Source organism: Stenella coeruleoalba, assembly GCF_951394435.1.
Source record: "Stenella coeruleoalba genome assembly, chromosome: 16".
Taxonomy (NCBI): Eukaryota; Metazoa; Chordata; class Mammalia; order Artiodactyla; family Delphinidae; genus Stenella; species Stenella coeruleoalba.
The window spans coordinates 8,109,733-8,134,806 of record NC_137162.1 but is presented as its reverse complement, the minus strand read 5'-3'; the positions used below and the strand labels follow the sequence as shown (position 1 = coordinate 8,134,806).

Genomic DNA, 25,074 nt, shown 5'->3' with positions numbered 1-25,074 from the left:
TCTTTCTGAGTGCTGGTAGCCCCTTCCCCCTTCCCCTGCTCCAGGAGGGAGGAACCCCAGGCCATCCACTTTCATCTCAAAGATCAGCCTGGAGGCTCCACTTCAATGCAAGCAGACACCCCAAAGGGCAGTGACTAAATGCTGGATTCTGGGCTCTTCCCAGACACCAACAAATCCCCATTCCCACGTTCAGGCACAAAGACTGGCTCCAAGTGAAACAGGACCATGGGGTGCAGAACCCCAGGAGGGACGGACATCTCTCTGGGGCATTGTAGGGATTCTCTACCCAGTTCCCAGTTTATCCATTCAATGCAAACCTGAGGAATAATCAGCAGTTATCCCCCGGGGTTTTTCGGTGTGGGGAGCAGGGGGTAAACGGGAGTCAGTCTCACGGCATGTTTTTTCCAGGCTCTTACTTCATCTTTCAGGAGACTCACATACTGCTGGTGGGAATCGTATCTGATACAACAGCTTGGAAAACTAGCCACATCTACTAACACCGAGCACACTGATTCCCAAAGACCAGCAATTCTGCTCCTAGGTATGTGCCCAACAGAAACGATCCCAACGCTGATCAAAGGCAGGTACTAGAGTTAGGGTGCTCAGAGCCCCCGCTGTAAGGCCACACTAAAGCCACACGCAATACCAGGAAAGAATCTCACAAACGTAGTACTGAGTGCAAGAAACTGGACACAAAAGAGAACATTCCACATTGTTCCGTTTATATAAAGTACAAAGAACAGGCGAAACCAGCAGAGGCCGTGGGGATCAGGAAGGTGATCTACCCCGACTGGGGGCTTCTGGGGTGCTGTTGACACACTTGACCAAGGTGCCGGTTGCACAGGTGGGTTCTGTTTATGCAAATGCATCGAGCTGTAAGCATTTGGTAGGTGCTCTCTAATTAGGTCTGTTACACACCATGGGGGGAAAACGTTCATAAAGAAAAGAGAGTTAGAATGGGCGGTGGTGGGTTTCTGCCCCAATAAGAAGCCAAGAAAGAAGCAAAGGGCACGCAGGCACGTTGACGTGGGCGTGAAGGCGCCCACATGCGTGCAATCCAGCTCTCTGGCCTTGCAAAGGGCAACGTCCTCCCATCAGATTGACCCCCTTCTCCTTTCAGAGGCACCAAACCAAAGTCACCTCCGCTCGTAGCCACTCAGGGCCGATTTTACGACCCAGCTCACAGTCCAGAGGATAATGACCTCCAGTTCCCAGGTTCGAAGGGTTTCCGGGGTCTTAAAGGGCTCCATCCAGGGTGGACTTGGCAAGGAGGCCGACAAACCCCGGTCCTTCCGGGCCACGTCACGCGGCCAGCTCAGCTCGGCAGCCACCTGCAGGCCGGGCACACCCCGGCAGGCGTGAGGTCTAAAGTGCGGGCTTAAAAGGGCAGTCTCTCATGTATTCTTTTTGCCACTTTCCATAGAGGACTTTCTGGGGCAGAAGCTGCTAGATCAACAGCAAACCCAAGCTTTCCTGCTGGGCCCCCAGGGAAGGGAACTCGCTCTTTGAGCCTGGGGAGGGTTGGAATCAATCTAGTGCCCAGGAACCAGAAGCCCACCACATTCTCAACTTTTTTTTTTTTAGCTGCACTGCGCGGCTGTGGGATCTTAGTTCCCTGACCAGGGATCAAACCCATGCCCCGTGCAGTGGAAGCATGGAGCCCTAACACTGGACAGCCAGGGAAGTCCCCACATTCTGAACCTTGAAGGGGAAGAACCCCAGGTCCTGGCACCTCCCTGGGATGCATGTGCCTCGAGCTCACCACGACCACCCCTGTCACTCACCCAACATCACAGACTCTGCCCCTCCAGGAGGCCTTCTAGAACCTTCCCTCCCTCCCCTCTGGGCTCAGAGCTTCCTTGGTTCCCCACTCTCCTCCAAGTTTCCTCCATCATTCTCTGGAACTCTCTGACGCCTCCCTGGTCACGCTGGCTCAATGCACCAACAGGCACGCTCACATATCACCCCTGCCCCCCCTCGTCTCCCCCTGGCACCCATCACAGTTGAAATTAAATAATCATTTGACTCAGTTTTTGTACCTCGTCCACCCAATAGAACCCAAGCTCCATGAGGGCAGGGACCGGGCATGTCTTAGCCACCACCGGCTCCCAGCAGCCGATGTTTATTTCCTTGTCTGTGTCCATCTGTGGGTTAAGGCTCAGAGTGGGGACACCAAGGCATTCCCAACACTTGGCTGTCCATCCCTCTTATTTCTCCCTCTCCTTGACATCTCCTGTAGAAAGAGTGGTGTGCAGCCGTGGGGCAAGCCCTAGAATCAAATCTCAGCCCAGCCACTGCCAGCTGGTTGACCCTGGGCAAGTTACCAAACCTCTCTGAGCTCTATCTACCCCTCAGGGCTGGAGAGGAGACTGACTTGGGTTAATCACTGACCACAGTGTCTCAAACATGATAGTACTATTTTCTTGTATCTTTACAGTTTCCTTCCATTTGAGGACATTGTCCAAGAAGGCCAACTCGCAGGCCAGAACAGGGATCCAGCACCTGATTCATTCATTCATTAACAGGTTCCACTCAGTGCAGCTGGCCTAGGCACGGGACACAGTGGGTGGACACCGCAGACAAGATCCCAGCCGCTTCGGTGTTTGTGAGGTTTTGCAGAGGGGAGAGGTTGTTCGCACATTCATCTTTTCATGTTTCTCTCTCTCTCTCTCTCTCTTTTGGTTTATGCAACAAGATTTTTTCCCCAATAGCTTAATTTAAACCCAACATATTATTTAAGTTATCTAAGACTCCCGCACCAGGTAATAAAAATATTATAGGTTTTTTTCCTATTATTTTTCTTTTCAAAATAAAAACAATGATTTCAGATGTCTTCACAGGGAAAATGAATAAAACCAGCTTTCGTCTGCACACCAAGGTACTATAACTTGTCATTTCCTGAGTAAGTTAAGTGCTGGCTGAGTGTAGCCTTGAAAGGGAGGACCTGATTCCGGACACCCAGGTACCACAGACAGTCTTGGGCTCAGCAAGGGCAGCTGTGGCCTCCAGAACCACTGGATTCCTGACCAGCAGTCTCTCCCCAGCCAGGAGATGTATAAAAGACGGTTTCTTTCTTTCTTCAAGCATCACAGCCCCATTCAGACCCATCAGCTTGAGACAATGAAAGGAGAGCACAGCATCCCGGCTCCCTTTGATCTCACACCCCCGGAGACCTCTGTACAAACTGAGAACAAAAGGCAGGGAATCCAGTGGCAGTCCCCAGTAACTCCCCCCGAGACGTGCCTCTGAAGAGCTTTCCTTAGGAATTCTGAGCAGAGCAACCCCCAAGCTCCTCCCCCAATAAAAAATAACTTTAATCCTCATTCAAGATCACCGGTTCCAATTTAAAACCTGCAAGTCCCGGCTCTCCTTTGCTGGAACCTCCCGTCTCTTTGGCAGGCAGCCCTGGATGCCACTTTCCGCTTCTCCACCGGCTTCTAAGTGGAAAGAGGCACCCGCTGAGCCTGTGCAAGTCCCAGCTCCACACGCGGGAGAGAACAAAGACTTAACACAAAGAAGAACTGGGCCTTCCAAGCCCTGCAGCCACTTGCTCCAGAGGAGGGATGCTTCAGGCGCTGGAGTCTGCTGCCTCGCCAAGATGCGCTGTCCGCCCCCTCCCACCCCCGACTTTGCACACTGGCTCTCTCTCCAGGGTTGGGAAAGGTCGAGGGTGACCTACAGTGGTCCTGAGATCCTGGACCTCTCCAGAGGCCTTCCACTCAGCTGGGAGGGCAGAGCCCAAGCAGTGGACACCAGAGATGAAAGCCAAGATGGGATGGAGCTGGCCCTCTAGGGACCGAGGCACAGGGTTACAGAGACACACGTTAACCATTGCAAGGTACTGGATTTTGTCAGCCTTTAATATTCTGCAGTGAAAAATCACTGGCTTTATACACACACACACACACACACACACGCACACACACAAAATCTAGAAGGGTTTTGTACTCTTCTCCAAGCTGAGCTGTCAGACAGTAGGAATTTTGGTCCTTGTACCTGTCCATGCTGAAGAGTCCAAAGGTGGATTTTTCCAGATTCCTGATGCATGGAACCTGAGAAAGCCACATAAAATCCCACCAGCAGACCAGGACAACCCCTCCATGAACCGATTCAGCTCAGCAAGTCTCTCCCAAGCACGTACAGGGGTCAAGAGCCCTGCCAGAGCCCACAGAGCACACCTAGGTGACATGGCCACAGCCCTGTCCTCCTGATGCTTACAATCTACTGTTCACACAAGTTGCTACAGGTCAAGGTGGTCTAGGATGAGCATGATACAAGATGCCCAGGGACAGCTCCAAGGGCTGCAACCCATGCAGTAACACAGGGCCCGGTGCCCACAAGGGCCCCACACTTTGTTTAATGCTCTACTGTCCCCATTTTGAAGTTCTTAATAATTTTTTCATAAGGGGCTTACATTTTCATGTTGTACTAAGGCCTGCAAATTATACAGCCAGTTCTGGAGATACCGAAAGAGTAATACAGTCAGGATTAAACGGAGAGAGAAATCACATCCAGAGAGCTTCTCTTATTCCTGGTACATGTAACAGCTAAAGTACAAATGAATACTTGGAAATGGCATTACACCCTCGGTTTACTCCCATCATTGGTTTAAGTAGAGACCTTTCCAGGGTCACTGCAGAATCAGAATCTTCCATACTATACCAAGAGGAAAGTTAGCAAAATCAGTTTCCATGAGCCTGTTTATCATAACTCTGGTCTATAACAGCATCTTTTCTAATGCAGCTCGGCCTGACGATTTTAAAACTATGGGGACCTTTAATTTATCAAGCTAATGTGATTACAAAGCCATCCCAGAGTCTAGCCATCTCAGAGGCACTCAAGTGGAGGCCCCGCCTGTGAAATTTATGACCTGAAGCTTACGCTCTTCCAGTCCCTTTAAATGGGAAAATCTTTACCTTAGTTGAGGGATGAACTCATTCCACAATCTGAAAAAAAAAAAAATTAAGCCCTTCCACAAGTGCTCCACTCTGTTAGTTTTTACAACTCGTCTGCAGACAACGAGGTTTAAATACCATTTACCAACAAGCTTCATTTTAACCTTCCTTTGCGGAGCATGCAAAATCAATTACGTATCTGCTGATAACGTCCTCGCATCACGTTCTGGTGGCATCTCACGATTAATGCAGTCCATGAGGCTGGCCGTAAGCAGCTTCACACAACACCTTCTGGTTATTACAAGCATCACTCTGACCCAGAGCTGAATGTAGGGGGTTCAGACACAGCACAATGCATGGGGATTTTGCGTCTTTAAGAAATCAGTTTGTAGATGGTTTAATTAAAATACACCAGAGCATAATTCAATTGGAATTGAGGTTCCCATCAAACCAAATTAGGCAGCAGAAATCTTTCCAACCTTAAAAGTCCCTACAAGGGACAGGGTAGAAATTTCACTCAGCTCTTTGGAGTGTTTCTTCCTCTACTGATATAACTGTTTTCACCAGTAAAACCAACTGCACTCAAAGACAGAAGGGACATGACATCTTCTCAGCCAAGCCCCTCGTGTTGCAGGTGAGGAAAGAGGCTCAGAGAAGTCAAGTAAGCAGCCCCAGGACACAGAGCTGTCAGTGAGAACTGGGACCAGAGATGCAGTGGCCTGAAAAAATGAGGGCAGGGCTTCCCTGGTGGCGCAGTGGTTGAGAGTCCGCCTGCCGATGCAGGGGACGCGGGTTCGTGCCCCGGTCCGGGAAGATCCCACGTGCCACGGAGCGGCTGGGCCCATGAGCCATGGCCGCTGAGCCTGCGCGTCTGCAGCCTGTGCTCCGCAACGGGAGAGGCCGCAACAGTGAGAGGCCCACGTACCACAAAAAAAATAAAGAAAGAAAGAAAGAAAATAACTTCTGCTCTCAAACCCTAAGTGAGAGGACAAGGAGGATGGCGGTTTTCTTTGCTTCTCACCAGCCCTGCTTTTTGAAACTGCAGCAGCCGTGGGCCAGCCGGCAGGGAACAAGGGTTCTTCACCCAGAGATGAGACAATGAGAAAGCAAAGCTGTAAAGGAAAATTCGGGGGATGTAGAACAGAAAACAACGGGCATCAACCCAAGGGTGCTATGAACCAAGTCCTCTGACCAGCTCTCCCAAGCCCACCTGATCCCATCCCACCAACTGATCCCCTCCTCCCAGGAGGGGATTGGCTGTTCCCTCTGCCTGGCATGCTCGTCCCGAGCTGCAGACGGTGGTGCCTTCTTGTCATTCAAGAATCAGCTTAGATGCCACCTTTTCGGAAAGGCCTTCTCCGATCACCCAGACAGTCACTTCCCATCCCATAGCACTTATTATTGTCTGCTCTCTGATATTCGTGAACTCATCCATGAGAATATACACTCTGTGAGTGCAGGGACCCTGTCCGTCTAATTACTGCTGGATTCCCAGCTCCTAGGACAGCACTGGGCACACGGTAGGTCCTCAATCACTGGAGGGTGGCTCTTAAAGGGGGTGCAGGGCTTCCCTGGTGGCACAGTGGTTGGGAGTGCACCTGCCGATGCAGGGGACGCGGGTTCGTGCCCCAGTCCGGGAAGATCCCACGTGCCGCGGAGCGGCTGGGCCCGTGAGCCATGGCCGCTGAGCCTGCGCGTCCGGAGCCTGTGCTCCGCAACGGGAGAGGCCACAACAGAGGTCCGCATACCGTAAAAAAAAAAAAAAAAGGGGGCTGCAGAGCCTGAGTCAGAAGAGTTGAAGATGAAGGGTCAGGCTCTCAAATGGTCTTCGTTAACGAAGTTGAAGGATCAGGGGCAAGTCATTTCACCCCCCAGGTCTCGGTTTCTCCAGCTGTAAAAGGGGGGTAAGCAGGACAGGAAAACAACCCACACGACCGGTAAGACCCTTGCCGTTTCCGCACTGTGGGTCGAGGTCTTCAATCAATCAATGTATTCTTGCCTTTCCTCCTTTCATCCATTTGTCCATCCATCCAATCATTCTTTCCCATGGGCTGGGTCCTGGGGATATAACCTTGAGTGAGACACACCTCCTATCCTAAAGGGACAAATACCTTCTAGTGGCAGAGAGGGAAAGGAGGTAATTCCTGCACTGACCAGCTAAGGGCCAAGGAGACTCCTGGGTCTCGGGCTGGGCCATTCATGCAGAGAAGGAAACCAGAGCTAAAATCCCACAGATGCTGCAGTGATGGAACATGAATATTAGTTACATCCAGGGAATCTGATCAAGGAACCCGAAGAGGGTCACAGTTGAGGACAGATTGAGGACAGAAGAGGATCACTCCTGAGATTTCTGCAGAGTACCTGTCCCCCATCTTTGCCATGGAAGGACTGGAAATCCTCCTCAGGGGAACAATTACAATCACTGCTACATTCCATCTTATTAACTAAAGAGCTTAACACACGCACCCACGTACGAACATGAGCACATGTGAGCACACGTGAGCACACACGCACACAGAGATGCCCTGGGCCAACCCCTGAAGAACTCATGGAGGACTGGAGTATATGCATATTTCTTTCAAAACGCCCCACAGGAGTTCTGATGTGGCACCTGGATTTAGAGTCAACGAGCCTCCTGCAAAGTTTCCTTCTGATCACAGTTGTAGAGGTCAATGATAACAGCGTGAAATGTATCCAGGAGGATCTTAGCAGGTGAACTTTCCTAAGCATCGAGAACATTGCAGTCACAAAACAAAAGCTAGGCGCTTCCCTGGTGGCGCAGTGGTTGAGAATCTGCCTGCTAATGCAGGGGACACGGGTTCGAGCCCTGGTCTGGGAAGATCCCACATGCCGCGGAGCAACTGGGCCCGTGAGCCACAAGTACTGAGTCTGCGCGTCTGGAGCCTGTGCTCCCCAACAAGAGAGGCCGCGATAGTGAGAGGCCCGCGCACGGCGATGAAGAGTGGCCCCCGCTTGCCACAACTAGAGATAGCCCTTGCACAGAAACGAAGACCCAACACAGCAAAAATAAAATAAATAAATAATAAACTCCTACCCGCAACAGCTTCTTTAGGAAAAAAAAAGCTAGTCTGGGTGGGGCGGGGTGTGATGAATTGGGCAATTGGGATTGACATGTATACACTGATGTGTATAAAATTGATGACTAATAAGGACCTGCTGTATCAAAAAATAAATAATATAAAATTCCAAAAAAAAAAAAAGAGACAACCAAAAGCTAGAGCTAGCTGAATGATAAGGTTCAGACAACAGACTGTTGATTGTTGGGGGGTAGGGAAGGCTGAGGGGAGGGGAAATGAGTGAAGGTGGTCAAAAGGTACAAACTTCCAGTTATAAGATAAATAAGTTCTGGGGAATCTAATTTACAGCATGGTGACTATAGTTAACAATACTGTATTGTTTGTTTTGTTTGTTTGTTTTTTTGCGGTACGCGGGCCTCTCACTGTTGTGGCCTCTCCCGTTGCGGAGCACAGGCTCCGGACGCACAGGCTCAGCGGCCACAGCTCACGGGCCCAGTCGCTCCGCGGCATGTGGGATCTTCCCGGACCGGGGCACAAACCCACGTCCCCTGCATCGTCAGGCGGACTCTCAACCACTGCGCCACCAGGGAAGCCCTGTATTGTGTTTTTGAAAGTTGCTGAGAGTAAATCTTAAAAGTTCTCATCACAAGAAAAAAAAATTGCAACTACGTGAGGTGATGGATGTCAGCTAAACCTACTGTGGTGATCATTTTGCAATATAAACATGTATCAAATCATTATGTTGTACACTTTAATACAATGTTATATGTCAATTATATCTCAATAAAACTAGAAAAAAAAGGAAAAAACTAAAGCTAGTCTGGGGATTCAGCTCAACACCCCGGGACACACCCCCAGCCCTTGCAACACACCCACCCGGGAAAGCTGCCTGCAGGTCCCGCACATTTCCTTCCTTGCTGTGGCCCAGCCTAACTCTTTCAAAAACAACTTCATAATGTACCCTGGAGTCACAACCACAGCCCCTTGTTTATGGGCTTGGCCAGATCAGATAAAATTTCATTCTCTGAATTGGTTCCTAATTTAATTACTCTCCGGATAAGCGCTGGCCTCCCGTAGCTGCAGGGGAGGGACTCAGAAGGCACTGGCGCCAGGAGCCACGAGCTGCAGTTCTCGTTTGGCAGCTGGTGGAGGATGAGTTGTTCTGGGGCCTTTGCAGATCAAAGGGGATTAGAATAGTGGGCTTGGGCCAGGCGGTCACCGTCTGTCCACCCAACCGGCCTGTGTTTATTGTCCCCAGCCAATCAAGAGGGTGACCTGCGGTTTTACTAAGCGCTCAGGGAAAACGTTCAGGGTAACTGGACTGACTCTGAAAACCCAGATCCAGTCCTGACTCTGTGTGGCCTCTCTGGGCTTCGGTTTCCCCATCTACAAAATGGGGCTGGACTATGTTTCCCTGAAGCCCTTTCCAAGCTCTAAACAATTCAGGTGGGGATCAGTACCTCATCTGAGAATCAAGCCTTCTCTAGGGCCAGGGAAAAAGCATATAAAAAAGTAAATGAGGGCTTCCCTGGTGGTGCAGTGGTTGGGAGTCCACCTGCCGATGCAGGGGGACGCGGGTTCGTGCCCCGGTCCGGGAGGATCCCGCATGCCGCAGAGCGGCTGGGCCCGTGAGCCATGGCCACTGAGCCTTGTGTCCGGAGCCTGTGCTCTGCAACGGGAGAGGCCACAGCAGTGAGAGGCCCGTGTACCACAAAAAAAAAAAAAAAAAAAAAAAAAGTAAATGAATCTTATTATTAAAAGCAAGTAAAAATACCTCATAAATTTTAATTCTAGAAATGGAAACATGTCCACACAAAAACTCATAAATGAATGTTTATTGCAGCACTATTCATAAGGGCCAACAGGTGGAGAACACCCAAACGTCTATCAACAGATGAATGGATAAATAAAATGTGGTCTATTCATACAATGGAATATTATTTGGCCATAAAAAGGAATGAAATACTGATATAAGCTACCATATGGATGAACCATAAAACATTATGTTAAGCGAAAGAAACGAGACCCACACAAAAAACATATTATATGATTTCATTCACCTGAAGTCCAGAATAGAGAAATCAGTAGAGATAGAAAATAGATTCCTGGTTGCTTAAGGCTGGAGGGTGGGGGGTGAATGGAGAGAGAGAGGGCTGATAGCTAATAGGTACATGGTTTCTTTTTGATACAATGAAGTGTTCTAAAATTACATGTGGTTCTGGTTGCACATGTCTGTGAACATACTAAAAACTACAGAATTGTATACTTTAAGTGGGTGAATTTTATGTTATGTGAACTACATCTCGTTAAAGCTGTTTTATAAAAAGGACAGGGTGAATGGGCAAAAAAGTCTGTTGCATGATTTGGGAGATTGGGATTGACATATATACACTAATATGTATAAAATAGATAACTAATAAGAATCTGCTGTATAAAAAAATAAAAATAAAATTCACATTAAAAATACCAGATGAGAACTTCGTAAAATAAATATATATACACATAAATACATGCACGCGCACACACACACACACACACACGTCTCCCTAAACAATCCTGTACCTTCATAACTGATCCAAAGGTACATAAACCCACACACACACAGAAAAAAAGAAACTGCTGACTTAAATGTGGGCAGACCTGCATTTTCCTATTGATTTGTTTCAGTTTTAACAGCCAAAAGCAAATTTATTTTCTACCATCTAAATGGCAACTGAGGTTTCATCTACTTTCCAATACATCACTTTTATTCTCTGAGCCAGATTGTCAACAATGCAAAAGGTCCATGGATTCTCAGCTGTCGACCCACGGGCAAAAGATTTTTTTTTTCCTGGAAACTATTTCCAATAAAGAGGCCACATTTGTTAAGCTCACTCTTCCCTTTTGTACATCTTTCCATATCTAATTTCTCACAGAAACTGCTACAGAGCAGGTATGAACAGCTTTTCAAAGCTAGGGCAGCACAGATATCAGGCTGATCCCACTTTCATTAATCGGAGCCTTCTTTCATCCTCTCGTTTACTGCCGCTGATAACTTTCTTAGCCAAGTTCAGTATGTCCTAAAAGCAGCTGTTTCCTCTGACTTTCAAAACAGTGCGCTTGGATTATTGGCCTGAAGTGGGGTTGGATGGGGCCTTCCTGGAACTATTATCTTTATAGAGAATTGTGACAGAATAAGGGACGGTCCCATCAGTGAAGGTCAGGCTACAGATGACCAAAGAGAAGGCAATCGTGAGCTTCCCACGGTTCAAGAACACCCAGCTACACAGGAAGATGGTCCTCCCGAAGGACTCACCATTTCTAAGCCCAGATGGTGTTTCTTTCAGACAAGAAATACTGATGGGTCAAAGTAAGAGACAAAGAGGGGAAGTTTAGTGCTTAATGCTGGATGGTACACAGGCAGCGTGGGCCTACAACTCACCTTTCACGCCCCTCCCCTCAGACCACCACCCTGCTTTACTTCCTCCCCTGGGTGGGGTTCAGCATCCTGGGACCCCAAGCAGAAAGATGCTTGAAACTCCTATAGCCAGGACACCATCCCCTTTGCAAGACAGAGAAGGAGTCCTGCTACCTCAAAACTGAGTCCCAGTCCTAAGGCAACAGTGTCCAGTGGGAGAGGAGGTGTTGGTCCCACCAGAGAGAAGGGCCCTGGGCTGGCTGGGATGCCAGACAAAGGAGGTCCTGGTAGCAGCCAAACAGAGGCCAGAGTTGGGGTCCCCGGCCCTGCCAAGACCCCCCCTGGGTCCCCACTCATTTGTCCTTCACCCTGTGATGATAGGGAGGATTCCAGGCGGGGGATGAGCCTGGATTCAGGGCTGGCTTATGGACTAGGTTGGCCCTCTCCAACAGACCAGACATCCCCCCACTCTGTATTTGTTGAGACTCTGGAGAGAGGCTTTCCATCGAGGGCTGCCAACAGAGAGTTTGGAGAATAAACCCACCCAACACACACACACACACACACACACACACACACACACACACACACTCTCTCTCTCTCTCTCTCTCTCTCTCTCTCTCTCTCTCTCTCTCTCTCTCTCTGCCAGGAGCAGAGGCCCTGGCCCAGCCCGACTGCAGCCCCCAATCTCTCATTCCAAAGAAGAGGGCGGAGACCAAATAAGCGGTGATATCCTGCCTCCAGCAAATGTCTGACAAATCTGCACTTTTCTTCATGGAAAATTAAAAAGCTAAACTGCCCCAAGAATCTGATGGAGGATGACAGCCTCCAGGGGCCCTCAGAGTTCATCCTTGAACCAGAAACGAGATGGCGGAAAGAACACCAATCCCCGCATTCTTCTCACATCTTCCTACGGCAACAGCAATTCTGAAATCAGGCGTCTGGTTACATGACCCAGAGATGAGCCAGCTGCGGCCAACTCCCACCTGGATGTCTAGGAGACTGAGGACGGAGAAGCCGGCCGGTCCCACGGGACCTGGGCCAAAACTTCGCCCTGCCCTGGGGTGGTTGCAACTTAACAGCGTGATCATAAGTGTCTGTCGGGAAACCCAACTACTTGGCCCAATTCCCTGGGGCAACTCCGCTTTCTTGTAATCCTGGAGATCCCTTCTGTGCACAAAGCAAATACGGTTCTGTGTGTACATTTGGAAGACTTTACATAAACAGGTTCTTGAATCAGAGGCAGTAATCCTCTGTAGACCAATAGTCTGATTTTTGGTTTGGAAATTATGGTCCCTATAAATACATGCCGGGACATACTTTATATTTTTAATGCAAATATTTACATTCCAAACAAAGGAGCATGGAACTTAAAGACAAGCTATTTATACTGGCCATAAGAAACACTAACGGCCTCAACATTTCTTTCCTGAGTAAATGGCTCCTGACTTCTATTCCTGAAATACCAACCAAAATTCCATAACGTTTATCCCCAAGACTCTCAAGACACAAAAAACTGGGCTCACTACCTTTTAATAGCCCAAAACTCTAGTGTCAGGAAATCCAAGGTTATTACATTAGGCTCTTGACTCCTGCAGAAATTTAGCGACAAGCATGAACTCTCCTGCACCATATGCTGCCGAATTGGGGATACTTTTCTGTCTTCTGGATGCACACCCAGAGGCCCACGTGAAATCCATCACAGCCCTTCCTCCAGGACTAGCTGGCTTTTGAGCATTCATTCAACTCTCGCGACTGAGTGGGCCCCCAGACAGCCTCATCAACCTTGAGAGGTTTGCTGGGCATGGGTGAGTGGACCACACACCCAGGAAAACTAGAAAGAACGTGGTATAAAGTAGGTTGAGTTCAATAGCGTAGAATTGCAGACACTCAGAGGAGGACGGTAACACCTGGATGGGAGGATATGGAGAGATGGTAAGAATTACTGGCAAAGCTTCCCGAAGGTGGTGATGGGACGGGGGGCCGGGGGCTGATGAAGGTTCAGGCCATGCAAAGAGGAGGCTGGATCCACAGTTCCCCCCTGGGATGAACCGGGAGGGAGAACCAAGAGGAGGCAGAAAAGGCTCTCCCACTCAGGCTACCAGGCTGTCAGCCAGCCAGTGGCTCCGGGGGCACCCCCGCCCCTTGTAAATTACATGTGTGTCACAAAGGCTAATCATTATCTCAATCTGGCTAATCACTGCCATGCTCTACAGATAACAAGGCCTGGTTAACAGGCTCACTTCCTAATCTCAGTGTCCCCCTCAATATCCTTATCAACTGCATATCTAATGCTGCCCTTATCAATTTATGCCTAATAGGTACCACGTGCCAGCCCCAAACCCCTGCCCCCTGCCCCCGTGGGTCAGGCCCGGGGCTAAGTACTTATTATTTGCAGTGTGTGGAGGCGGGGTGGGGGATGGGGGGGTATCGTCTTGCCCACTCCTGATGTTTCTTCCTCGTGGAGACAGCGCCACCTGTGTACCACCACCTGTGTCTACACCTGGTGGTGTCCATCCACCCCCATCCCAGGAGTGTGCAAGGAGGACCTAGACACAGGTAGCCTGGCCTTGCCTCTTCCCACACAGAGTAGGCACTGCCCCCTGCTGGCTACCCTGTGGAGGAAGGGGGCCGGCCCAGGGAGAGGCTGCCGCTTTCCCACTGGACCTGTGACTCAGGGGAGGTCAGCCGACCTAACTGCCCACTTCTCACTTGAGGATTGCGATGCCCACGTGCCCACCGGTTCAATCACATTCTACTATGTCTACTTCAGCCGGGAACAAACATTGCATTTTTACCTCCACCTATCTTTCTCCTCCCCTCTCTCTCTGCAAGTTCAGAACTTGGCCAGGAAAGAGGGGCTTAGTTTGGGGAGCTCCGTTGAACCCTAACTTGTACTACTGGTACTCAAACTACACTACAAGGACAAGGAAGAGATTATTAACCCCACTTTACAGGTGAGGAAACCGAGGCACAAGGAGATTAAACCACTTGCCCAGGGTCATGATCAAACGCAGGTCAACGGGGTGCCCAGGCTCACCCCACCACCTCCAAGGGCCTATACAGGATTCAACACCCAGGCTAAAAGAACATCTCCATGATGGGCACCAAACATTTGGTTGATTGGAAAATGAAGGTGCTGGCCGAGCTTACTTCATCCAGCCCGAGTCAGTTAACGTGTGTCACGAAGGGCAGACAGAGCTGCCCAGACCCCTTTCAACAAGGGGTGAGAAAATAACACACCTTCACAGACCTCTCAGACTCTGAAATGCACCTTCTAACATCACAGCAAATGTGCCACGGGCCCCGGCCCTGGGGGCAGCTCCCTACAAGGGCACAGCAGAGCGGGACAGAACTTCCCCCCAAGATCCAGGGCTGCCCCGAGAGGGACAGAATTGCCAACTCTCATGTCCTTTCCCCCTCAGAGGCCACTCCACTATGTTTTTGACCACAGGGAGCAAAAAAGGCCAGCAAACACATACTCCATTTCAAGAGAAGACGTGAAACCACCAGGTTCCCGCATATCACTAGAAAAAACAATTGCGCCTGCCTTGTAATCTAATTATTTGCCCATGCTGGGGTATTTTCCAGGCACCTGGGTAACTAGGCTGCCTGTTTCAATATTTTTATCACAAACACGATTCTGGAAAGTGTCCAGGTTTCCATTATAATGATACTCTCTGCTTTTGAGGATCCACCAGCCTCACTTTCTTCAGAGACCTGAAAGGCCTGGACCAGGACAAACTCTAGAAATGTAGCATAGGTGTCAGGGAGAGCCTGCCCCGGCAAAAAGGCCCCCCCACACCTACTCAGGACTCTCTGACGCTTACAGTGGTGCTCAAGATGTAACATTCAAAAGCCAGCCACCCCAGCACATTTCCTGGTCTGCCCTGGGCTTAAGCGCATCTCATGGGAGCACAGTCAAACTGACCTACAGCCTGTCCACAGCGTTCCGCTGGAAGCATCCCAGAGGGCAACTGTGGATCCAGGCCCCTCTTTGCACAGATGAAGAAATAGCCCAGAGAGGTGAAGCAACCAGCCTGACTAGAATCCAATGTGTCCTGGGGCTCCCGGCCTTACGGGGTGTAAGAGAAGTCCTCTGAGGTAGAATATGCCAGAATTCCACCCCCAACACACACCAAGAAATATACACATCTACATAAAAGACTGTACGTGCAATTTCAGAGGGATCAGAGACGTCCCCCGTCCCTGGTTATGAGCTCTAGAGCTAAAGAATACCACAAAAGCCGATGTTTCTTAAGCACTTACTGTATGCCAGGCACCGCTCCAAGTGCCCGGCAGGTATTGTCATGTAGAGGACCCCAGCTCTCAGGCCAGGGGTGAAGTCGCCCCAGACCACTCCAATGTCAGAGTCGCTAATGCAGACTCCTGCCGCACTCTGGGCAGCACTGTGGAACTCCGACTTGCAAGTTCTGCCTCGCCTACTGCTCTGAGCGCTGCCTCTCAGCTCCCACGCACCTGGCCCTGGGCCTGCACCTGGAAGAAGGCATCAATGCTGCATGTAGCTGCTGCTGATGAAAGAGGCTGCTCGCGTTTCCTGTACATCCTTTTCGAAATCAGCAGAGACTGAGAACCTGCTTTCTCCTGCCACCTCCCCGCCCCTTACCACTTGCTGATTCACGCCCGCCTTCCCCTTCTAGAGCCAGGATTGTTTTTCTCCCCCTCCAGCCCCATTTCCCTCCTTCCTCCACTGCCATTCCGTGCTCCTAGCTCCTGCACATCCGGATGACTGAAAGCTTCTTCCCTGTGATCTCCAAGAGCCTCCCTGCCCTCTGATTGAGACACAGGGGGACACCTGTCTGACCTGGCTGGCACAGGGCCAGCTGGGAACCAGTAGGGGCCCAGCAAATGACAGCTGTTATGACCAAATGTCTTCCTCCCCAACCCCCGTACGTAAAAATATATATATATTCTGTATTGGCCCAAATCCACAAAAAACCTTTACTTTTCTTCCTAGATATGGAGACGGGATACTCAGTAGACAACTCCCACCTCTGTGCTTCATTTCATGCTGTGAAGACACGGGTCTACACATAAATCATCTCGTCCCAGTGCTTCCTTTTAAAGGATGAGCGTCTCAGGAAGGAAATCAGACCCCAGCACTTGAGAACAATAACGAAAGACCCTGTGCAAGTCCAAACAGTCTCCCAGGACGTCGTTAGCTAAGTGAGAAGACGGGCTCTGGGTTCACAGCAAAGCAACACAGTTCCGGCGGAACTCAGTCGACATCACCTGAGCATCCTGACTTTCAGGTGGATGTACCGTTTTCACCAGTGGCTGCAAGTGTCGCTTCTAAATCACGTGCTGTAAAGAGATGCCCAGTGACAGAGTGCTCGCACGGTGACACTGCCAGGCCAGCTACGTTTCAAACTAGTTTCTGTTTTTAGAATTTAAGGAAACTCCTCTCTCATACAAATGCATCCCAAATGACACCTGGCAATCCAGGGCCTGCTGAGACCTGGGGACCAGGACAGGGTCTGGATACAGGGACAGGAAGCAAGAGCTCCCCACCACAGCGAAGGTCCATTCATCTAGGAGTTTCCAAGAGGCTCCAGTCCAGCAGGGTGGGATGACAGAGCCAGCCCAGGAGCTGGAGAATCAGAGACCTGGTTTGACTTTCCACTTCTGGGCTGTGTGACCTCAGACCCACTACTCCGAGCCTCAATTTCCACATCAGTAAAAGGAGACTCTCCTCCTATACAACCCACCTCTCACTTTCCTTGCCTTACTGTCCTGCCCACCTTTGAACGCAGCTCGCTGTTCATTTGTCCATCAGGTACAGGCATTTTTGCCTGCTCCCTTCCTCCGAGGGCTGGGTCTCTATCTTATCATGGTGTACTATTTGATAATGAAATTATATAAAAAGTTTTAGGCAGGGTGTCTCTTTCCACATGACAAGAATTCAGCGCTTTGCAAGGCAGAAATAGAGACACAGATGTAGAGAACAAATGTATGCACACCAAGGGGGGAAGCGGGGTGGTGGTGGGATGAACTGGGAGATTGCAATTGACGTATATACACTAATATGTATAAAATAGATAACTAATAAGAACCTGCTGTATAAGTAAATAAATAAATGAAATTAAAAACAAAAGAATTCATCAAATAGCTATTGAATGGACGCATGACACACGGCACATGAAGCAGCCGGGCACATGGCCACAGGCACATCGGGCTCCCGTCAATTCTCAATCCCTCGGCCTCGGGGAGATGCGATCCCCATGCCCCGTCAGGTGTCACAGGTCTCTGATAGTGGGATGCCCTCCCCAGTACACAGACACAGGGCCAGACGTCAAGCTTCAGACCTCCTGGCAGAGTACTCACCCCACCCCCTACTTGTAGCACTGGAGCCCACACTTAAATGTCCAGGCTCAAGAATTCTCTTGAGAAGTAACAAGACCTGTCAAGTCGATTTTTCCCCCCCAACTGGCTGGAGCTGAGCCAAAGCTGCCCTCCTTAGGTAGGGCATGTGCTCACCTGCCCAGGGCAGCCCCAGAGCGTCTCCCCTCTCCCCATCCCCCGGAGCTCGCCTGGACGCGGATGCTATCCATGCCATCGGCAGATGCCAGGCGGATGCTAGCCGGGTCACCTCCAGCCAGGCCCTAAGTGGCCTTGGACAACCACAGTCTAATCACAACCCAGCCCTAACCTAAAGCTTCTGCTAGTGCAGGTTCCAAGAGCCTGGGGCTCCCATGGCCCAGCTGGTTGACTTGGAGTTTCTTTTCTGCTCCTTCTCCAGACACCAAGTAAGCAGAGTCCACTTCCCAGCCTCTCCCAAACTTTCCTGTAAACATAGCCTCTTCCAGATGCAGGGATTAATCTTCTCTCCTTCAGGCCAGCAGAAAATCAAATTCCTCACCTCTTCTGGCCAGGGGCAGCAGCAACAGAGGAGAAGAAAGGTGCAGACACAGAGGCCTCACGGCAGCCACAGTGACGGTGCTGGGATGCCTGGCCATCTAACCATCAAAGAAAAGCAAGGCTCACGTGGGATCCACTATGGACAAACCCGCCTCTCCACCTCCCACACACAATATCCTGGATGAATTAACCCTGCTCACTGCAGTCATACAATACCCAGAGAGAAAAAACACAAAAACATCATTGAATTTCCTTCAGAGGGCCCTAGAAATGGTTCTCCCGGGAAGCTGGACCTGGGAGGGAAGAAGAGCCCTGCAGCTCCACTTCTGGCTCAACTACGCACCTATGCACTGAGAGAGACCACGGCAAGCTGCTTCACCTGGCTGGCTCAGTTTCCCCATGCAGCAGGAGGCAAGGAAAACATTTTCCTGCCAATCTTTCAGGAGTATTAGAGACAAAAACGTATTTGATTTAAAACTACCTCATAAAAAGGCATTTTTATGCCCATGCTATTTTAAACAAAATCATATATGATTTGCACCTCAAGACGGCCTGATTCAACGTACAGTTGGTAAAATTAATAAGTGCCACGTTCTGGAAGGGAGGGTTCCTGATTTTGCACCATTTGGGAAGGGGGCGGGAGCAGGAAAGCTGGGCATGGAAAATGGTGTGCGAGGTTCTAGAGGAACTTGGGGCAAATCTCCAGGCCTCAGTTTCCACCTGGACGCCTCAGCGGGTGCACGTGCCCCCGGGCTGCTTTCTGCTCCAACACCGGCTGGCTGGCTGCCCTCTCAGGAACCGCAGTTGAGGAAAGAGGAGCTGGGGCCCTGCGAAGCCCTCGGCTCAGCCTCACAGAACAGCGCGCCACATCCCTTCCCGGGGCGTCCTGCGGCTTCCTGGACATACAACTTCATTCCCCAGAACTCCGTGCCATCAACTCACCCAACGTGAATGCAGCGAAGGGCCTCGGGGAACCGGAAACTGGGGGCCGGAGGAGCGAGTCTCAGCCCCAGGCTTTGCCGCCTCCTTCTCGAACCTCCCTGCTCGAGGCGCGGACGTCCAGCTGCCTACAGCCGGCACCCAAGCCCCAGCCTTCAGTCCACACCCGCCGCTCCAGCCCCGCGGGCCGACCCCGGGCGCTGGGCGGACGGGCAACGTGGGCACCAGGACCGCGACGGGGCGGTCGAGCAGCCGCGCCCAGGACCCTGGCGGCTCCAGATCCTAAACACACAAGCACACACAAGCGCGCGCGGCGGCCAATCCGTTCGCCCGGAGGAGTCGGAAGGCGCTTCCACAGCTCTTCATTCATTCCCCCAAAGGCGAGGTTCCCTTCTCCCGGGCGCCTCCATCCCAAGATCCTAGGGGGCTCCAAGGGGGCCAACTGCGCCACGAGCCGCCCGCCATCCGCCCACGGCCGCCAAGTCCTCTCCACCCGCACACACAACCCAACAGACTCGGGCTCCATCACGATCGGCAGCGTCGCCCCCGCGCAGGGGCCGTTGCCACCCCGGCTCCCCACAGCTTCGTCACCCCGCAGCTCCACCGCCCGGCCGCCCCGCCGCGCCACTCGGCTCAGACCTGCAGCGCTCGGCTCGCCGCGCCCAGGCCGGCCGGGGACGCCGCCGCCGCCGCCGCCACCGCAGCCGGGAAGCGCCGGCTACTCCGGAGTCACGCCGCCTCCTGAGCTGGGAGGGGGCAGGGGGCGGGGAGGAAGGAAGAGGGAGCGGGGAGCAAAAGTTCAGGACGCCCCGGGCCTCGCCGCGCCCCCGTCTCCTCCCAGGCCCGCCCCCGCGGTCCCCCTCCCGGAACCCGGTCCCACAGGCTTCGGCGCCCGGGACACCCCCAACACACACCAAGCCTCCCCTCCCAGTGTGGCCGCAGGACTGGAGCCGGGGCGAGGAGGCGGTTCTGAACCCGAGTCCAGGAAAGAGTGGCAGATGCACACCTACCTGCCTCGGGCCGCGCCTGGAAACTTCCCAGAAGTGCGCCGGGAAGCGGAGCGCAAGGCTGGGGAATCCCCACCCCCACCCCCATCCCCACCCAAAGCGCGCTCTTAAGGAGAAAGCACCGATCTGTCGGTCCGTCGGTCCTCCGCCTGCAGCGCGCCGCCCCGATTCCGACTCCTGGGGTCGTTCTCCTGGACAGCCACCCCGTGCGTGCCCCGTGGCGTGCGCCCCCCGCCGGCCTCCGGCTGTCCGCGGCGCCACCACCCCGCCGCCGAGTACCCCGTCCCCGAGCTCCGACCGCATTTTCCCGAGCCGGGGAGGGGGGCGTGCGACCCTTCCCGCGGGGTCCCCAGCGCGCGGGGCGCCCAGAGCACGGCCAGAACCGGCGGCGAGGGGACGCCCTCGGCTGGGGGCCGCGGTTGCCTCGGGGAGACTGGGCCGAGGGTCGCGGGGCCCAAACCTGCCTCGGCTCCGCGCGCTCGCAAGTTCATTGTCTGCCTGGGCCGTCGTCGCCGCCGCCGCTGCCGCCGCGCCGGGAGCGCCGCGGGGAGTGAGGCTGCGCGCAGCCTCCGCCAGGCCGGACTCCCTACGCCCAGCCCGGGCCGCCCCCGGCGCTGCCCGGCCAGAACGCGGAGGGGCGCCGGAGCCCGGAGCCAGACACCACCCGCCGCTCGTCGCCGCCCCCTCCGCCGCGCCTGGCACCCAACTTGTACCTGAGAAGCCCGAGTCCAGCCCGGGAGCCTCTTCGGCTCCGGCTCCGCGGGAGCGCGCCCAGCCCCGCGCCTCGAGCCCCTCATCCAGGGCGCGTCAACCTGACTCCCCGAGCGCAGGGAGGAAAAGTTTGGGAGTGACGTGCGGATGGCGAATGAAACATCCGAAAAGAACCCTCCCCCCGCCCCATGTCGCGCTGACACACATCAGCTCGAGTCTGGAATGTGAGAAAAAGGCGTGTGCGCGGAGCGGTGGGTTTGGTTCCCGCCCCCTCTCCTTCCAAGTAAACACGGCTTGTGCGATGCGGTGATTCCAAATAGAAAGCAAACCGAAACCCCTAAAGTCTGCCAATGACACCCTGCCAGAGACATTTTTAACGAACTTGGCGGTCTGGAGCCAGCCCATACGTTGATATTCAAGGCCACGGCGCTGGTGGGTTCCGCGCCCTCTGTTGTATTTTTGCATCCCGAGAAGGCTCTCCCGGGCTCTTCGGCCCAGCCTGTTTGCTTCCACGGTGAGGGAAGGCTCAGCGGGACCCCGAGCCCGGCCGGCCGCAGTGGCCCAGGGGGTGGCAGCTCCAGGAAACCACCTGGGCTGCCCGAGGTCAAGGAAGCGGCACCAGTGGTCGACTCCGGGCTCTTGAATGGAGATACCGTCAGTTAAAGAAAAGACACTTTGAATTCTGGAAGACTCGACTCAAGCCCAGCCTCTCAGGAAACAGGTCCAAGGGACAGAAAAAAAAAAATCCTTGTTCTCAGTCACATAGCCTTTTGCCTGCCCGTGTCCCCATGGCTACAGTCCAGCATCTTGCCCTCAAAGCAACAAAGCAACCAAGAGTGGAGCTAAAATGCTCTATAAGTGTCAAGCGCTGGCCCACCGCTGAGGGATGCGTCCGGAGGGTGCCTTTTCCCCCTTTCCTCTCTTTCTGGAAATACGTGACTTTGATCGCTTGAGGCTTCATTTCACCACCCCCCCCCGAAACTATAACCCACCCTGAGGTCATAAACTTCGGCTCGGCATCCACGGCAGCTAATGCAGAGGTCACAATCAGAGGATTATAACTGCAGATGGAAAGCTGGGATGAGAGGGGAATTCTTCAGAACGGTATCTTGTTTTCCTGCAAATAATGCCTCTTACATAAAATCTACGAAGAAAGATTAATGCAGCAAAGAGACCAGCCTTAGAATCTCAGACTAGATTGCTTTTTCCATATAGACTCCACTTGGTGGTTTTTGTTCATTATTATTTTTTTAAACAAAAAGCTTTTTCTGAAAAGTACAATGAGCTGCTTTTTGCAGGGTTCACAATTCCCAATAGATGATGAGGCCGTTTTTCAAGGTCTTACCCACGTTGTGGCTTTGGGGCTTATTTATTAGTTCCCAAGAAAAGCCAGCCTTTCAGTAAGGTTTATATACTCAAGTAATTGCCTCGGGGGACACAGTGAAGGGTGCTGTTAAAGAAGGTTGGTTGTGCATGCTTCTGCAAGGGAGGCCCTGGGCCAGGCAGCTGTCAGACCAGAGTGTGCAATGGGTTTAAACAAACACAGGGAAGGTTCTGTGGAAACACAGAGGAGGAAATCCCCTCCTGTAAGCGAGTGTGGAACCTTATTCCACAGCCACACATACCTCGTCTTTCCTCTCCTCCCTCCAAGTAAACACACCACTCCGTTGTGGAGACAGCGCAGGGCCCACCCAGATCTCACTTTCAGATTCAGGTGTCAGAAATCTCAGTTGACTCAGAGCAAACTGTTTTTAAGTAAAATCATGGTGCCGCTTTGATATAATTCCACCAGGGACTTTCTAAAGGTATTTATATACGTGCCTGAGATTAACTGGATGACAATTTTTCCCCTCAACATTAATTGCAAAAAAATCACCCAAGAATTGCCCTTGAGTCTTTTATTCTGGAGAGTTGAGAGAATACCCAAAGACCAGACGTGTGAGTGACTGGGTGGGTGAGTAGATGGATGGGTAACCGTGAGAGAGGCTGGTGCCAACATGATATTGGCAACTAATGGGTAAAAAAAATACAAGTAATTTAAGAAAACGAATATCCCCTCACCATATGCACACGTAGGCCTCCATAATTCTGGAATTAAATTGTCTGGCTTCAACCCCTACTGCTGACACCAACGAGCTGAGTGACCTTGGGCAAGTCATTTCTTTCTTTGCCTCAGTCTGGAGCCTATAAGACCCCTACAAGCAGTAAATTGAATTATTGACCCCATGGGGGTATTACACTTCTACATCTTTGTCACAGCCTCATAGCACATGGAATGTGCTTCCCCATCCCTTGACTTTGGACTTGATCATATGACTTGCTTTAGACAATGAGATTTTGAAGGATGTGACTGAATCAGAGGCTTGACATGTGTTGCAGGGCTGGGCTTGCTCTCCTGTGCTTTGGATCCATAATGAGAAGAACGCATCCTGAGAAGCTGCTGCCTCTTCCAGCAAGGCTCCAGAATAAACACACGTGGAGCAGACCTGAACTCAACTTGCAGCCTGGAGCCAAGTGACCCAGCCTGGATTCAGAACTGCCTCCGCTGACGTACAAACACATGAACAAGGGGAAAATGCTTGTTGCAAGCTATTGAATGTTGGAAATTTTGTTACATAGCATTATTGTGGAAGTGGCTGACTGATACATTCCCTCAGTGGGCTGGTGTGAAGACTAATGATACAGTGTTTGAAAAACATTAAGCATAATTCTTAGGACCTAGTAAGAGCTCAGAAATATTCGTTATTATTTGTAATCAATATTACTGAAAGTGGTCTTGCATATAATAGTCACATAAGAACTGTTATTGAACTGGTTAATTGAATTAATGGAGAAGTATTACTTGAGTAAAGATTCTATGAGAATGCAAGCATATCAGGAAATTGGAAGACCAGGGACCTGCCATGATCCCCAAGCTACGTTCATTCATTCAGCAGACACTCCCTGAACCTCTGCTCTGTGCCACACACTGGAGTGAATGTTGGAGCCACTAAGAAGATTAAGTCTCCGAACCCTGCTAAGGATGGAGAGCTACAGATCCCCACCATGTGACAAACACTGCTAAGTACTTCCCCGTGCTACATCATTTGACCTTCACAACAGCCTTGGGAGCCAATATTATTTAATCCCCATTTTTCAGATGAGGAGACTGAGGCTCAGGAAAAAAAACAACATAGGAAAAGACCAAAGCCCACTCCTATACCTTTAGTGTGCACTCGTGCCAGTGAATTCAAGTTCATGGTGGGCACACCCATCAGGTAAGCGCAGTGAGAATAAAAAAGTAACCACAGCTGTGTCGATCTCCAGGCGTCTTATGTGCAATTTGCTTAAGAAATACTGAAGCTTGGGGGACCCAAGTTCTGCTTCTGCCATCAGCTGTCTGGAAGCCCTTGAGCCCCTCTCTGACCCTCAGTTTCCCCACCTGGAGGGGAGAAGGACCTTGAAAGCTGCGGCTTTGGCATCTTCTAAAGCTGTTGATTCAGGAGGCATTGCTGTTGGAAGTTCATTTTAAAGGGATTAGGGATGGGAATCACAGTGCCAGGAACTGGCCCAGTAATTTGAAAGTGGGGACAACAGACCACTTAAGGGTAAGGGAGATAAGGTCGGGCCATGGGCACTGCTCGTTACAAGCCCCAACTCAACAGCCGCAACCTTGCCTTTGGTCATTCCACCATGTGAGCACTGAGACCAGAGCATTTGGGGTCTTCCAAGAAACTTCTGTCAGAATGGAATGCCCCCTCTTAGATGTCAGAGGACTTAGTTTTCAGCTAACGCCTTACTTTTCAGTTAACACTTTAGCAGAGACTGGGATGAAGTTCAATTCACATTCAGCTTATTCCCCAACTCGAGGTTGTTTCCAAGGGGACAGCATTGAGGGGAGGGGACTGCCAGAGTCAGAGTTCCTGTGCTGGGAAGGGCTGCACCTGAGGGCCATGGGGCCCCTGGGGATCAGTGCACAGGCTCTCCAATTTGTTTCGTTGGACCTGGCTTCAGATCTCTGCCACCAGCAACGACCTGCTTCCAGCCCTGTGACTTTGACGAATTTAGACTGCTCAGTAACCTGCAGTGCATTTCAATTTCATAAATTTAAAAATACTGTGGTTAGACAGATCCCTTCTGCCGTAATGCATCCATTAAGTGCACTTGAAGCCAATTTTGGTATGCTAATGCACCACAAATCAACGTGAAATTTAGGTTCTTGTGAAAAT

General features: G+C 51.5%; 1 protein-coding gene across 5 annotated transcripts in view; it reads right to left on the bottom strand.

The window, feature by feature from the left end:
* The window catches only part of CHST15 (carbohydrate sulfotransferase 15), a 98,622-nt gene extending 77,559 nt beyond the window's left edge, over window positions 1–21,063 (bottom strand). For 4 of the 5 annotated variants that reach the window (XR_013824221.1, XM_079899642.1, XM_079899645.1 and 1 more), the window contains exon 1: window positions 20,869–21,063. The gene's annotated coding sequence lies outside the window, so the exon portion shown is untranslated. Of the gene's footprint in view, window positions 1–19,151; window positions 19,416–20,868 lie in introns of those variants that run through there. The other variant, XM_079899644.1, reaches the window with a different exon arrangement.
* Between the last annotated feature and the right edge of the window lie 4,011 nt (window positions 21,064–25,074).